The 12,457-nt window shown below is 48.9% G+C and overlaps 1 protein-coding gene across 1 annotated transcript in view; it reads left to right on the top strand.

The window, feature by feature from the left end:
• The first annotated feature begins 67 nt into the window (after positions 1–67).
• CCND3 (cyclin D3) overlaps positions 68–12,457 on the top strand; it is an 81,382-nt gene continuing 68,992 nt past the window's right edge. The window contains exon 1 of the mRNA XM_024766256.1: positions 68–194. The gene's annotated coding sequence lies outside the window, so the exon portion shown is untranslated. The remainder of the gene's footprint in view (positions 195–12,457) is intronic.

Raw genomic sequence — 12,457 nt, 5'->3', positions numbered from 1 at the left:
GACTTTGTAAACACGCCGCGCCTGCGGCGGTGGAAACTGGTTCTGTTTGGGCGCCTGGGGGAGGGGTGCACGCCCCTCGCCGTGGCTGGAGGTGGCGACCCCCTCCCCATCTCCCCAAAGACAGAAGCGAGAGGCAGCGGGAGAGAGTGTGTGCAGCCACAGTCGGTCCTCCGGGGGGCTCACCTGCCGAGGAGGTAGGCTCGAGGGCTGGAGAAGCCAAGACAGATGGGTGTCAGCGTCTGCCCTCTTCGCTGGAGCCTCCAAGCTGAGGCTGGACACCTGGGCGGGGGGGTCTGAGGTGGGGGGGTTAAGAAGGTCATGGTGTCCTCATCACCTCCCGGTTGTCTCTCAAAGCTCGGGTCAGTTTCTTTCTGAGTTGCACGTGGCTGAAGGGCGGAGAAGCCCCCCAAAGCCCTGAGCTTTCTCTGTGTCTGCACAGCCACCCTCCAAGCTGATCTGGAAGCCCAGTGACCTCACTGGGCTGTCTGTTGTCGTTCTTCATACCTCAGAGATGAGGTGGGAGGCGGAAGGAGGGCAGAAGCCGTGTGGGCAGGGAGCCTTGGGGTCATCCCGCCAGCCAGGGCCGAGGGAGGAGGCCAGAGGACAGGACTGGAAAGAGGGACCTCTCAGTGGTGGTCCCTCTGGTGTCTGATGGGTACGCAAGTGACGGCCTTACCCTCTTCTGTGTCTTTTAATGTGTCAACAAGAGGAATAACTGAAGAAATTGGTTGCTGTTACTGAGGGAGCCTTAATGTATTCATGTGCAAACATTGACTGAGCACCTACTGTGTGTGGGATTGGATGGGATGCTGAGCGCGCAGTGATGTTATTCATCCGCAGTGATCTCGCCTGAGTCATAGAACAACAGAGACGAAGTGTCACATTGGGGTGGCTGGGAAGGCTTCAGAGAGAAGAGGACATTTGAGTTGGTTCTGAATGATGAATAGTCACCAGGCAGAGAAGTGGGGGGAAGTCTTTGTGGGAACTTACTAATTCTGCAGAGCTGGACTGAACCCTGACTGTGGTGTTGGGCGTTGGGAAACAATAGGGACCCAGAAACAGCTCTTCCTCTCTTTAACCCACTGTCTAGACCTGAAGAAGAGATAGGAATGAACTGGATGAATTCAGGGAAAGGCATGTTTCTGGGCTGGTCCCCAAGACCCCAGAAATTCCCAGCTAGGTGCAGCTGGGAGAGTCTACCCCAGGGTGATGTAACAGTCATACAATCCTGGGGCACCCTCCCCCCATCCCTGGTTGCTAGGACTGTTTCTTCTAACAAATCCTTGCTCTCTGCCCCCCCACCTCAATTCTCTTTGGAACTAGACATGAGTGAAAAGAACTGGATCTACCATTGCTTTCCTGAAGATTCTTCTGCTCTTTCAATTCCCAGGCTCATTTGAGAGATGGCTGACATGGTGAATTCTTTCACCACCTGTTTGCTGTGGCTGCACTGTCTGCACAGGCTAGATATTGGGGATATAATGGTGAGCAAGTCAGAGCTTCTACTACCCTGGAATTTAGGAGCAAAAGCATATCTGAGAATTCCAGCAGGATCCGTCCTTGAGACCATGATCTCCATGATCCCAAGTGGCTTTTCTTTCCCATTTCCTTCCTTCAAAGGTTCAGAATACTAGCTAAGGCTTATATAGCACTGTCAGGTACTCTTCTAAATGTTTTAGATGTAATGTCTCATTTAATCCTCCTAACAGTTCTATGAGGTAAGCACTAGGCTTATCTCCATCTTATAGATGAGGAAACTCAGGCATGGAGGAGATAATTTTCCTAAAGAGGACAGGGTTGGGATTTAAACCCGGGTCACTTGACTTGGGAGACCCTGTTCTTAACCATTTGGCTAGCCTGCCTCCTTGACTGACCACATGGAATGTGCCCTTGAGCCAGGGGCTTAGGAATTTCCAAAAGGGAGGCTATGGTCCTGTGTCTCGGGAGATACAGAGGAGAGCAATCTGTTAGCTGAGTGTGGGCGCTGGTGCTGTTTACAGGGAGCCCCAGCAGGCCTGGAATTGTGGAGACTACACAGAGCTGGTATCCTTTCCTAATGGCTGTGTGTGTGTGTGTGTGTGTCTGTTTTCTCCTGAGTAAGCCTCAGTCACCAAGAGGAACAAATCAAGGTTTCATGCAAGAAAGATGCATGGAGGTGATGTGCCAGAATCTGGGGAGATGGGAAACCAAGATACCTCTTTTGCTGGGAATCTTTAAGAGCAGAGACCCTCATATTCTAGATTCCAAGGGGAACAATCCAGCTTTGTAGCTGAGTAAGGAAGATGGTCAGGGAGTAGAAGCAATCTTAAGATGCACACCTTACTTCCTCACAGCTGTTGCATCCCAAAGCTGCATCCACGCATCTGACCCCATCCCTCTAGGCAGACCGGGACTTGCCCATGATGCCAGCCGGGCCACAGGGCAGAGGTTCCATGGATTCCAGCCATTTTTCCACTACTTTTCTGAAACTCTAGATTTCTTACATTAGCCCTCTAAACAGATCTGGGGAGGCCCAGAGGCTGTCCTTCTCTGCCTGCAGTCAAACTACCTCTAGCCTCTACCTTTGAGGGAGGGGTGTGGGTTGGGGGGATGGGTGTTGATGCTGGGAGTTGAGGGTAGAGGGCGGCCACACCGAGATCACTGGTAAGCAGGATGTGAAGGTCAGAACTATGTGGACCTCTAGGCCACTCCTCTACACAGACACCCTCCTTCCTTCTCATCATAGGGTGGGGTGCGATGGAAGCCTCAGCAAGCCCCAGCCCCCTGCCCCAGGCGCTGTTCTCTAGGTTGAGAACAGGTTGTACTCTTGAGAAACCACAAGAGGAAGTTTAGGGAGGGCTGGGGGTGGGGAAAGTTCTGGGGCCCCTGCCAAGTTTCCCTTTCTCTGCTGAGCCGGAGGTGTGTTTATTTTGGTGTGTTTCTCTTGCCTTCAAAGACATTTAAATTTTAAACCCTCTGAGTGTCAAAGAACTGTCAAGGCCCGCCCGTGTTTATGTGTGTGTGTGTGTGTGTTTATGTGTGGGTCGGTGGGGGTGTGGAGGTGGTCAGACACCCCTGGAAATGGGATTGCAACAAGGTACTCATTTGTTGGATTTCACCTGGGATTTGTGCTAGATGGGAAAGGCTAACTCCACAAAGTCTTCTTTTTTCCTCTCTGCCCTTTCACCTTACTCTTCCTCAAAGCGCTCCCTACAGCCCCAAACATGAGAAAAATGTGTTTATAATGGCCACATAGGAGCTGACTGATGTTGCCAGGAGCTGTCCTAAGTGTCCTACCTGCCTTATCTCATTTGATATTCACCGTAACTCCAGGTAGTAAATGCCTCTATTCCCAATTTATAGATGAGGAAACTGAAGCTCAGAAAGGCTTAGAAGCTTGCCTGAGGTCACACAGCTAGTAAGTGGCAGAGCCCAGATTTGAACACTGGTCTATCTGACTTCAGAGGCTGTGCTCTTGACATCTATTTAATTCTCAAATTAGAGCATCAACTTCCCCAACATATCAGACCCTGCACAATAGGAGGTTGAGATCCAAAGGTGTTTTAAAATGGTGCTACTAGTGTGTGTGGGGAGTGGTTTGGGTATAGAATTGGAAGAGAGATTCTCTGGAAGTTAATATATTAAAAAAAGATACCCAAGGGAAAGGAAGATGTAGTGGGTGAAAGGTTAAGGCCAAACTGGAATTTTGAAGCAAATGGGGAGAAGATTTGGGAGGGATTCTGTAGCTGTGTTCAAACATTTGAAAGGTTGCCTTTGGTAGCCCCCAATTAGGGGACTGGTGGAGACAGATTTCCAAAAAACATAAGCACTTTCTAACAAATAATTGCCTAATCCCCTTCTGCAGAAGTGAATTCCTCATCTAGGGGAGTCTAGAGCACATGCCTGGGAGGGGCTTCTGTGAACAAGTAAGGCCTCAGAGCCCCTTCCACCTCTAAGCCTCCCATGTGATTATTGACCGGCTTCCCTCCCCATCTGTCCACCAGGTGGAGCTGTTGCCCAGTGTGTGGCTCCAGGGCTGCTGGATGGGGTGAAGAGCGCCACCTGGTCCTTCAGCCACCAGCTGGTTTCCTGGGGCCTATCCCCCACCCCTTCCTCAGCAATCTACACGCCAGGGGCCAGAGAGCCACTTTTGACCCAGCACAGCCCCTGTAAAATGCGCTCTCAGGTTTCCTCTGGGCTCAGGCCAGAACAAGCAGGCCTCCGCCCCTGGGGCAGTCTCCCTTCCCCAGGTCAAGGGTTCCCCTCCCTCCCTTCCTTCGCTTCCCCCTCCTTGACCTTCCTTTGCTCTGAAATAGAAGGATCTGTGTCAGGAGCAGAGGGTAAGACCCGTAGCCCTCATGGGCATGGCCTTTCCTAGCATTCGAGGGCATGACACCCATGTCATGTCATCTCTTTTAAGATACTCGAAAGCCGCACCTCTCGGAAACTATTTGCCCTCAGCGGCCTGACCAGTTCTCCCACCCTGCTTAAACAACCCCAGGACAGCCACTCCTAAGGAGAGACAGCAGGGGCCCAGACGTTGTCCCTACGAAGGAGGGGCAGCAGAGGGCTTGCCTGGTGCCTCGTTTGTTGACTCAGATCTGCTTGCTGTTCTCTGCCCCCCTCCAACCCTTGCCGCCCCTTAGAAAGGCCCAGGGCCATTGGGGCCCCAGGGGCACAGCAGGCGGGGCCCTGAGTGTGCCAGGACAGAGAGTGCAGTTCCAAGCCCTGTGGCCAGAGGGCGCCATAGAGGCCAGGCCCAGAGAGCAAGGCCATAACCAGCATGTTTCAAGCACTTAGGAACTCACTACCCACCACCCGCCAAAAACAACCCTGTCAGGCAGGAGGCCCGTTTTATAGAAGAGCAAACCAAGGCACCGAGGGTTAAGTAGCTGGCTTCCATGTACGCAGAAGGACAGTGGCCGAACTGGAAGTCTGACGTGGCCATTTGGCTGTAAGGTTTGTACACATGACCACTAATCCGTGCTTTCTCTCATGGAGTGGCTCAGAGGGCCTGTGCTCTGTGCAGAAACCACCCAGGTTTGAGTCCTAGCTTGGCTTCTTCCTGGCTGTGTGAAACTCGGTTTCCTTACCTGTCAAGTGGGTGTAACTGTAGTCCCTACCTCACTGGCTCTTTGTGAGGATTAATTGTACTGATATTCGTCGAGTGCTTACAATATGCCAGGTGTGATCTTTTTTCACTGTAGATTTTTTTTTTTTTTTTTTTTTTTGGCTGCACCGTGTGGCTTGTGGGATCTTAGTTCCCTGACCAGGGATTGAACCCATACCCTCGGCAATGAAAGCGTGGAGTCCCAACCATTGGACTCTGCCAGGGGATTCCCTTGCCAGGTGTGAAATTTTTGTGTCCTCACAGCAGCTCTGCGAGAGAGGTACTATCATTAGGTCTCTACAGACAAGGAAGCTGAGGCACAGAGTGGATACACAGGGTAAGGAGCCGAGGCTTCAGGGCCCACGCTCTGCACCAGGCTTAGGAGTTAATACACTCAAAGCCCTGCCAAGTGCCAAACAGGTCATAGACCCTTATACGTGATACCTCTGTCGCCATCATATCATCATCACGATCATCTCGCAGACTGAGCTCCTGGCGCTGGGCGTGGAGGGCTATCCAAAAACAAGGGGGCAGCCCTGGTTTCTTTCCTCACCATCCCACCAATGACTTCATCTCATCCTCTTTTCTAGAATAAAAATCGACCCACCAGTTCTGGCCTGTGGTCAGACAATTGGACAGAATAGTTGAAATTGGGACAGAAACTCCCAGTTCTGGCCCCAGTGCCGTCTGCTGCAGCTCGTCCTGCCTTCTGTTCTCTGTTCTCTTCCCTCCAGGCTGCGTCTCCTGGCCCCTCCTCTGAGGGCCCCGAGCTCTGGGAAAGGAAGCCGGAGCAGGGCCTCTGACAGATGCAGACCTTGGGCTCCAACTTGGGCTCCAGCTGGAGGTGTTAGAGGCTGTGGGAGGAGGAGAGGACTGGCCAGGGGACAGGAGGATGGGGCACAGAAGGCCCCGAGGCTGCCTTCCCCTGTCTGTCCTTCACAGACTCTTCTTCCTGAGCTCTGGTTTGTTAAGGTCACTCTGCTGGGTGCTGAGGAATCAGCTTGGAATAAGACGCCGGGGAGGATTTACTCTTCTCTGGCAAGTGAATATCACAAGCTGTCTTTGGATTATGGAGGGGAAGAGTGCTGTTTCCTCCCAACACCAGGCCTCTGAGAGTCAGGGCTGCTTTTTCCTTTCCTTCCAGCCCTATTCCCTTTTCTCTAAGCAGTATCTACTACAGAACCACAAACTTGGAGACTGTTCAGAGGTGGAATCTATTTTCATCCCAGTGAGTAAGGATCTTGGGGTTACAAACTCTCAGATGTACTGGATGGCTGAGCGTAGGCCAGGATGTAGAACATTTTAGTAGTTTTCCCAGGCCCTCTCTCTTTTTCTTTCCAGTCAGCTGGTACCTGCTGGTCTTAGGGGCAGCCACCACCTTTTCTTAGAATTCTACCTTTAGGACCAGGCTGAGTTTTTCCTCTTGGGTCTCTTGGTCTCCCAAGTCTTTTTCTGTCTGGGGCCCAGCCTCTTGGGTTCTAACTCAAAACTGTTTCCAACCATTGGACATGAGCTTGGTGCTTCCTGGGTGGTCCTCAAAAGTCTTGCATCTCCCCTGCTTCTCCTCTATCGCAGCTTCTAGGAGTCATTTTTGGTATTCCTTGTACGAATCTATTGTGTGGATTTTCTCTGAACCCTCATTTCTTCACAGGCAGGTGGCAGTGAAGACGTTGGGGGTAATAAGCGCATATGTTTGCACGGTACTTCCATGTGCCGGTGACTGTGGAAAGTGCCTACGTATAATATATACCGTGTGTAAATAAGTTTATAATAAATATGCATATTTATTAACTCATTTCTCATTTACTCCTCACAAGAATGCTCTGAGGTTTCCTCACTTTGCAGATGGAGAAACTGAGGCAAAGAGGTTAAGTAACTTGCCCAAGGTCATACAGCCAGTCAGTGTTGAGAGCCCAGTGCTGAAAGAACCCTGACTGGAGTCAGACTTTTCACGCGCACTGTGTGTGTGTGTGCATGTGTGTGCGCGTGCACTTAGGAGTGCCCACCCACCAGGGGGAGTGTGAGGGGACCCCAAGTTCCCTGTTGAGATGTCCTGAACACAGCATCAGGACCAGGGAGAGCAGGCTGGTAGGCCCCTGAACTGCCTGTGTGTGACAGTGTGTTTGTGTATGATCTGCACATCTGTGTGGAGGTGTGATGGTGTGGATACGCATCCCCCAGGCAAGCCCGGGGCCTCCTCTATCCCTCAGTGCCCCTGGCTGGAGCTGCAGACTTGTCTCCTAAGACAATCAAGACGGCAGGGAAGGAGCAAGGAGGGCCCTGCCCTGCCCCAGCAGGCAGGTCAGGTGTTGCACATTACCCAGGAAGCAGGAGTGGGTGGTGGCGATGTGAGCTTTGCTAGGTGGGGCTGGGGCCCTGACCTTTCTGGGGCACCCTGGATGAATCAGCCCGACCACAGCTGCCTTAACTGCAACATGGTGCAAACAAGCTTTTCCTCCAGCTCCCTCCCCTCCCCCCTCCATGCTCATTTTCCTTTCCTTTCTTTCCTTGGCAGGGGTGTGCCACCAGGACAGTGGCTGCGGGCACACCTCTGGAGTTGGTGGTTAAGCTGGGTCCTGGTGCTGGACCTGCAACCTTTACCTTCTAGATACTCCATCCCAGAACGGGCAGCAGCTCCAGCCCGGGGTGGAGGCCATGTACCCTGCCCAGAGGACAGGACTGTGTAGATGTAGGACTCGTGAGTTCACCCACCTGGCATATCCCTCCAACAACATCTATAAGCCTCAGAGGTCTTGTCCATTCCTCATTTACAGTAGAGCCACATTTTATGCTGTGTTGGGTTCACAGTCAGTGTAAAAACAAAATACATGTCAACATTACTATTTAAGTCTCCTTAAACTGCTCCTAAAACACAGTATGCATGGCTTGGGCATTCTCTCCCATCTCTAAGGATCTCCGGCACAGCCAGTTTTCATTGGGACAGGTGGCAGAGTCTTTGGTGGAAGATTATGCTGAGCTTGGGGAAGGGCCCACATTCTATGAACAATACGTGAGTTTCTGAGGCTGGTTGGTATCTCCTCCAGTAGATAATACTGGATTTGTGGTAGTTAAATGTGCACATTTAGGAATTCAGTATGCGTTCGCTTATGGGCTCTTATGGGCTCCCTGGGTTGCAAGAAAGGTTTGAGTGACAGTACTGTGGGAATCTGGAGGAAGGAGCAGTTGCTTGTGGATGGAACCAGGAATTTCTCCTCAGAGATGCCATTTTTACTTATTTAATGGCCAAGTTGTGTCTTCGTTGCTGCACATGGGCTTTCTCTAGTTGTGGCGAGCAGGGGCTACTCTTCGTTGCGGTGTGGTGGCTTCTCTTGTTATGGAGCACCGGCTCTAGGGTACGTGGGCTTCAGGAGTTGCGGTGCGTGGGCTCAGTAGTTGTGGCTTGCGGACTCTAGAGCGCAGGCTCATTAGTTGTGGCACATGGGCTCAGTTGCTCCGCGGCATGTGGGATCTTCCCAGACCAGGGATCGAACCCGTGTCCCCTGCACTGGCAGGCGGATTCTTTTTTTTTGCAGTACGCGGGCCTCTCACCGTTGTGGCCTCTCTCGTTGCGGAGCACAGCCTCCGGATGCGCAGGCTCAGTGGCCATGGCTCACAGGCCCAGCCGCAACGCGGCATGTGGGGTCTTCCCGGACCGGGGCATGAGCCCGTGTCCCCTGCATCAGCAGGTGGACTCTCAACCACTGCGCCACCAGGGAAGCCCCTGGCAGGCGGATTCTTAACCACTGCGCCACCAGGAAAGTCCTGGAGGTGCCATTTGAGAAAATGAAAAAGTAGTGGATTTGATGGGAGAATATTCAGGAGCAATTTTAAATGGTGGTTGCTTTTGTATCTTTTTACTTTTCTGAATATCTGAGGGTTTTTTGGGTTTTTTTGTTTTTTTTACTGAAAGCCATAGTATAGATATAATCATTTTTCTATTCTTAATTCTATGGCAATTATTTGGCTTATTTATTCTGTTTTTTTTTTTTTTTTGGCCGTGCTGCATGGCTTGTGGGATCTTAGCTCCCCAACCAGGGATTGAACCCGTGCCCCCTGCAGTGGAAGCGTGGAGTCTTAACCGCTGGAACGCCAGGGATTTCCCTATGTTTATTTATTCTTTATATTATTATTATTCTAAAATAACTAGTGGCTGTTTCTATAATCACTATTATTTCTATTAAAATAATTATTCTTGGGCTTCCCTGGTGGCGCAGTGGTTGAGGGTCCGCCTGCCGATGTAGGGGACACGGGTTCGTACCCCGGTCCGGGAAGATCCCACATGCTGCGGAGCAGCTGGGCCCGTGAGCCATGGCCGCTGAGCCTGCGCGTCCGGAGCCTGTGCTCCGCAACGGGAGAGGCCACAACAGTGAAAGGCCCGCGTACCGCAAAAAAAAAGAATAATTATTCTTCATATGACCACTTCTTGTTTCTTTAATGGTTTAAAATCGCCAGCAACACACTGGGGCAGGGAAGTAAAACATGAGAAAGGGGAGAGGGCAGGGGCATTTCAGAGACCCTGTGTCTGCTTTAACTGACATGTTAGATCTCAGGCAGTAGTTCTCAAACTTTCTAGTCTCAGGAACACTTTACATCCTTAAAAAAATTATTGAGGATCCCAAAGAGCTTTTACTTTTCAAAGTTGTAGCTATTGACATTTGATTTCTAATAAAAATATGTTAAATGGGAAATTTTAAACATATTTATTAATTCCTTTAAAGTAACAATAAAATAATCATTGCATGTTAACACAGCAGCATATATTTTATAAGATAATAACTATATTTTCCAAAAAAAAAGAAAATTGAAGTGTGGCCTTGTTTTACATTTTTCACAAATCTCTTTAATGCTTGGCTTAATAGAAGACAGCTGGATTCTCCTATCTGCTTCTACTTCAGTCTGTTGCAATGTGTTGTTTTGGTCAATTTATATGAAGAAAATCAGGCCTCACACAGATAGGTGATGGGGAAGAGAGGACCTTGTGGACCTGTTCCAGGGGCATGGTGGGACATGGAGCTGGAAAGAAATTTTGGGGCGATGGTGGAGGAGCCAAATCAACAGTGTTGGGTTGGGGAGTTTGGATTTATTTAGGAGGTAGTGGGAGCCATTGAAGACTTTTGAGCAAAGAAGCGACATGATCAGAACTGATTTCTAGGGCAGTAGGCAAGAGAGAGTCTACATAAAATAAAAAAGATTGAAACTAGGGTGACTCAGTAGAAATGGAAACAAGGGGGCGATTTGGCAAAATATTTTGAAAGTAGAAGCAACAGAACTTACTAATTATTTGGTAGGAAGGTATGAAGAGTCATCCGCCCTGTGAAATGGCCCTGCCCTTCCCCTGTTAGCTACCATGTGTACTTCTAAGATGAAGTATGTTGCCGTGTATTGTAGTTTACTGCTAGCTCGCCATCTCTCCTACTGGGCTACAGTAGGTGGTGAGTAAATGAATGGAGGCGAATTCAAGGACTACCCCAGGATGTTTCAGCCTGCAGGGCTGGCAGAATATTGGTGCTATTAAGAGAAATTTAAAGACCAAGAGGAAAAGATGTCCATTATCATTAAGTATCATCAAGTAAAGGGTGGGAGGAGATGTCAGGCTATTAACAGAGAGAAAATAGTGGGTGGACCTTGAAATATACTGTTCGCTTGGCAAAGAAGTCCATTTTCCTAGGTACTAAAGATTTGGGGAGAAATCTAAAAAACATCTAGGACAGATTGGTCTTGATTGTTCTTTATTTGCAAGTAACTCAAGTTCAATTAGGGCAATGTTTTTCAAAATTAGAAATGTCTTCATTTTAACCTATTTCATATGATTGCACACAAACACACATGCGTAAAACAAGTTTCATTCACTAAGCAACACTTCCCGTCACTCCAGATGATGTACTTTTTGATATTTTCTTTTTTATTCTGTTGTTTCATTTTTTTTAAATGCTGGTCAAGATTAGCTTTATGACTTCATGACCCAGTAAAGCATCCTGACTTGCAATTTGAAAAACGCTAAGTTGGCCAAGTATCAGTATTTTCAAGGTTCTGTTAGCAACACAAACAGATTGTCCAATGTAAGGCAAAGGAAATTTATTGGAAGAAGGTTGGGAACCCATAGACTCACCAGAAAGGCTGGAAAACTGGAAATGAGCAGAAAATGACAAAGTGCCTGAGGGCTGGGCAGAAGGACGGACAGCATGGTGGGAATGGACAGGCCGGCCGCTCCAGTTTCTGAGCTGCAGGTCAGGCGGGCTGGCTCCTGGATTTGCACTAGGGGAGAGGTAACCTCCTGAAAGGAAGTGACAGTGCTGTTGGAAAGGGGACCGTGTATTTAGCGGCCAAAAAGAATAGTCTACAAAAGGGAGCACGACTTAGGCACATTAAAAGATACCTAACAGTGAGTGGTGGCCCTACACGATGGTAGATCTAAATGGCTGTGTTCTTGCCTGTTGGTGACCTTGCCATATGGTAAATTCTCCCTTCAGAAAGCAGTCTGGCTAAAGGTATCAAATCAAATGCTTCCAGAATATGCTGACCCTCTGCTTTAGAAATCCTACTTTCCAGGCTCTATCCTAATTTAAGTAATTCTAAATGTAGGAAAAAATTTTGTCCATGATGATTTTCATCAGGGTGTTATTATGTACAGTGACAAAAAATTGGAACAACTGAAATGCCTCCCAATAGAGCATGGTTAAGCAAGGTATACTATATCCAGTAAATGGAATATTAGGTAGCCATTAAAAACGTCAAATTGCAAAAATATGTGGTATCACAGAAATTACCTATATGTTAATGTTAAGGAAAAAAATCAGGATGCAAAAGCATACATACAATACATTTACAACTGAATGTTTTACACACGTACACATATATACACACATAGAGAAAAGACTGGAAGAAAATATACCAAAATGTGAACAGCAGTTGTTTTTTGAGGGCAGTAGGACTATGGGTGATTTCTTTTCTACTTTTTCCCCTTTTCTAAATGTTCCAGTTCTGCAATAACAAGAGAAATGCAAAAAAAGTCATGAGTTGTGTTTCCATAAGTATATAGAAAATCAGTCTTATTATTTTCACAGCATCTCATTGGAGACATTAGGTGCCACGTAAAAAGCTGGCACAAGGAATGCAGTGTGACGGCCCGGAGGACGGCCTGGTGTGGCCTGGGAGGTGACAGCTGCCTCTGCTTCAAGTTCCCAGCTGAGCGGCGCTGTCTGCCGACCCTTCAAGTTCTATGGCACCTATAAAGCTGAAATATCCAGGCAACCCCGGGGTGACAACTTGGGTTGTCATGGCATTTGGGGGTGGGTCTTAATGTGAGATGACTGACTTTCAAGATCCACTTACCCATGGACGGGCACAGGGATGGATCTGAAGGGGGCA

This window comes from Neophocaena asiaeorientalis, unplaced genomic scaffold (genome assembly GCF_003031525.2).
Source record: "Neophocaena asiaeorientalis asiaeorientalis breed wild unplaced genomic scaffold, Neophocaena_asiaeorientalis_V1.1 scaffold46, whole genome shotgun sequence".
NCBI lineage: Eukaryota > Metazoa > Chordata > Mammalia > Artiodactyla > Phocoenidae > Neophocaena > Neophocaena asiaeorientalis.
The sequence above is the reverse complement of the archived record's forward strand: the minus strand, read 5'-3'. Positions and strand labels throughout refer to the sequence as shown.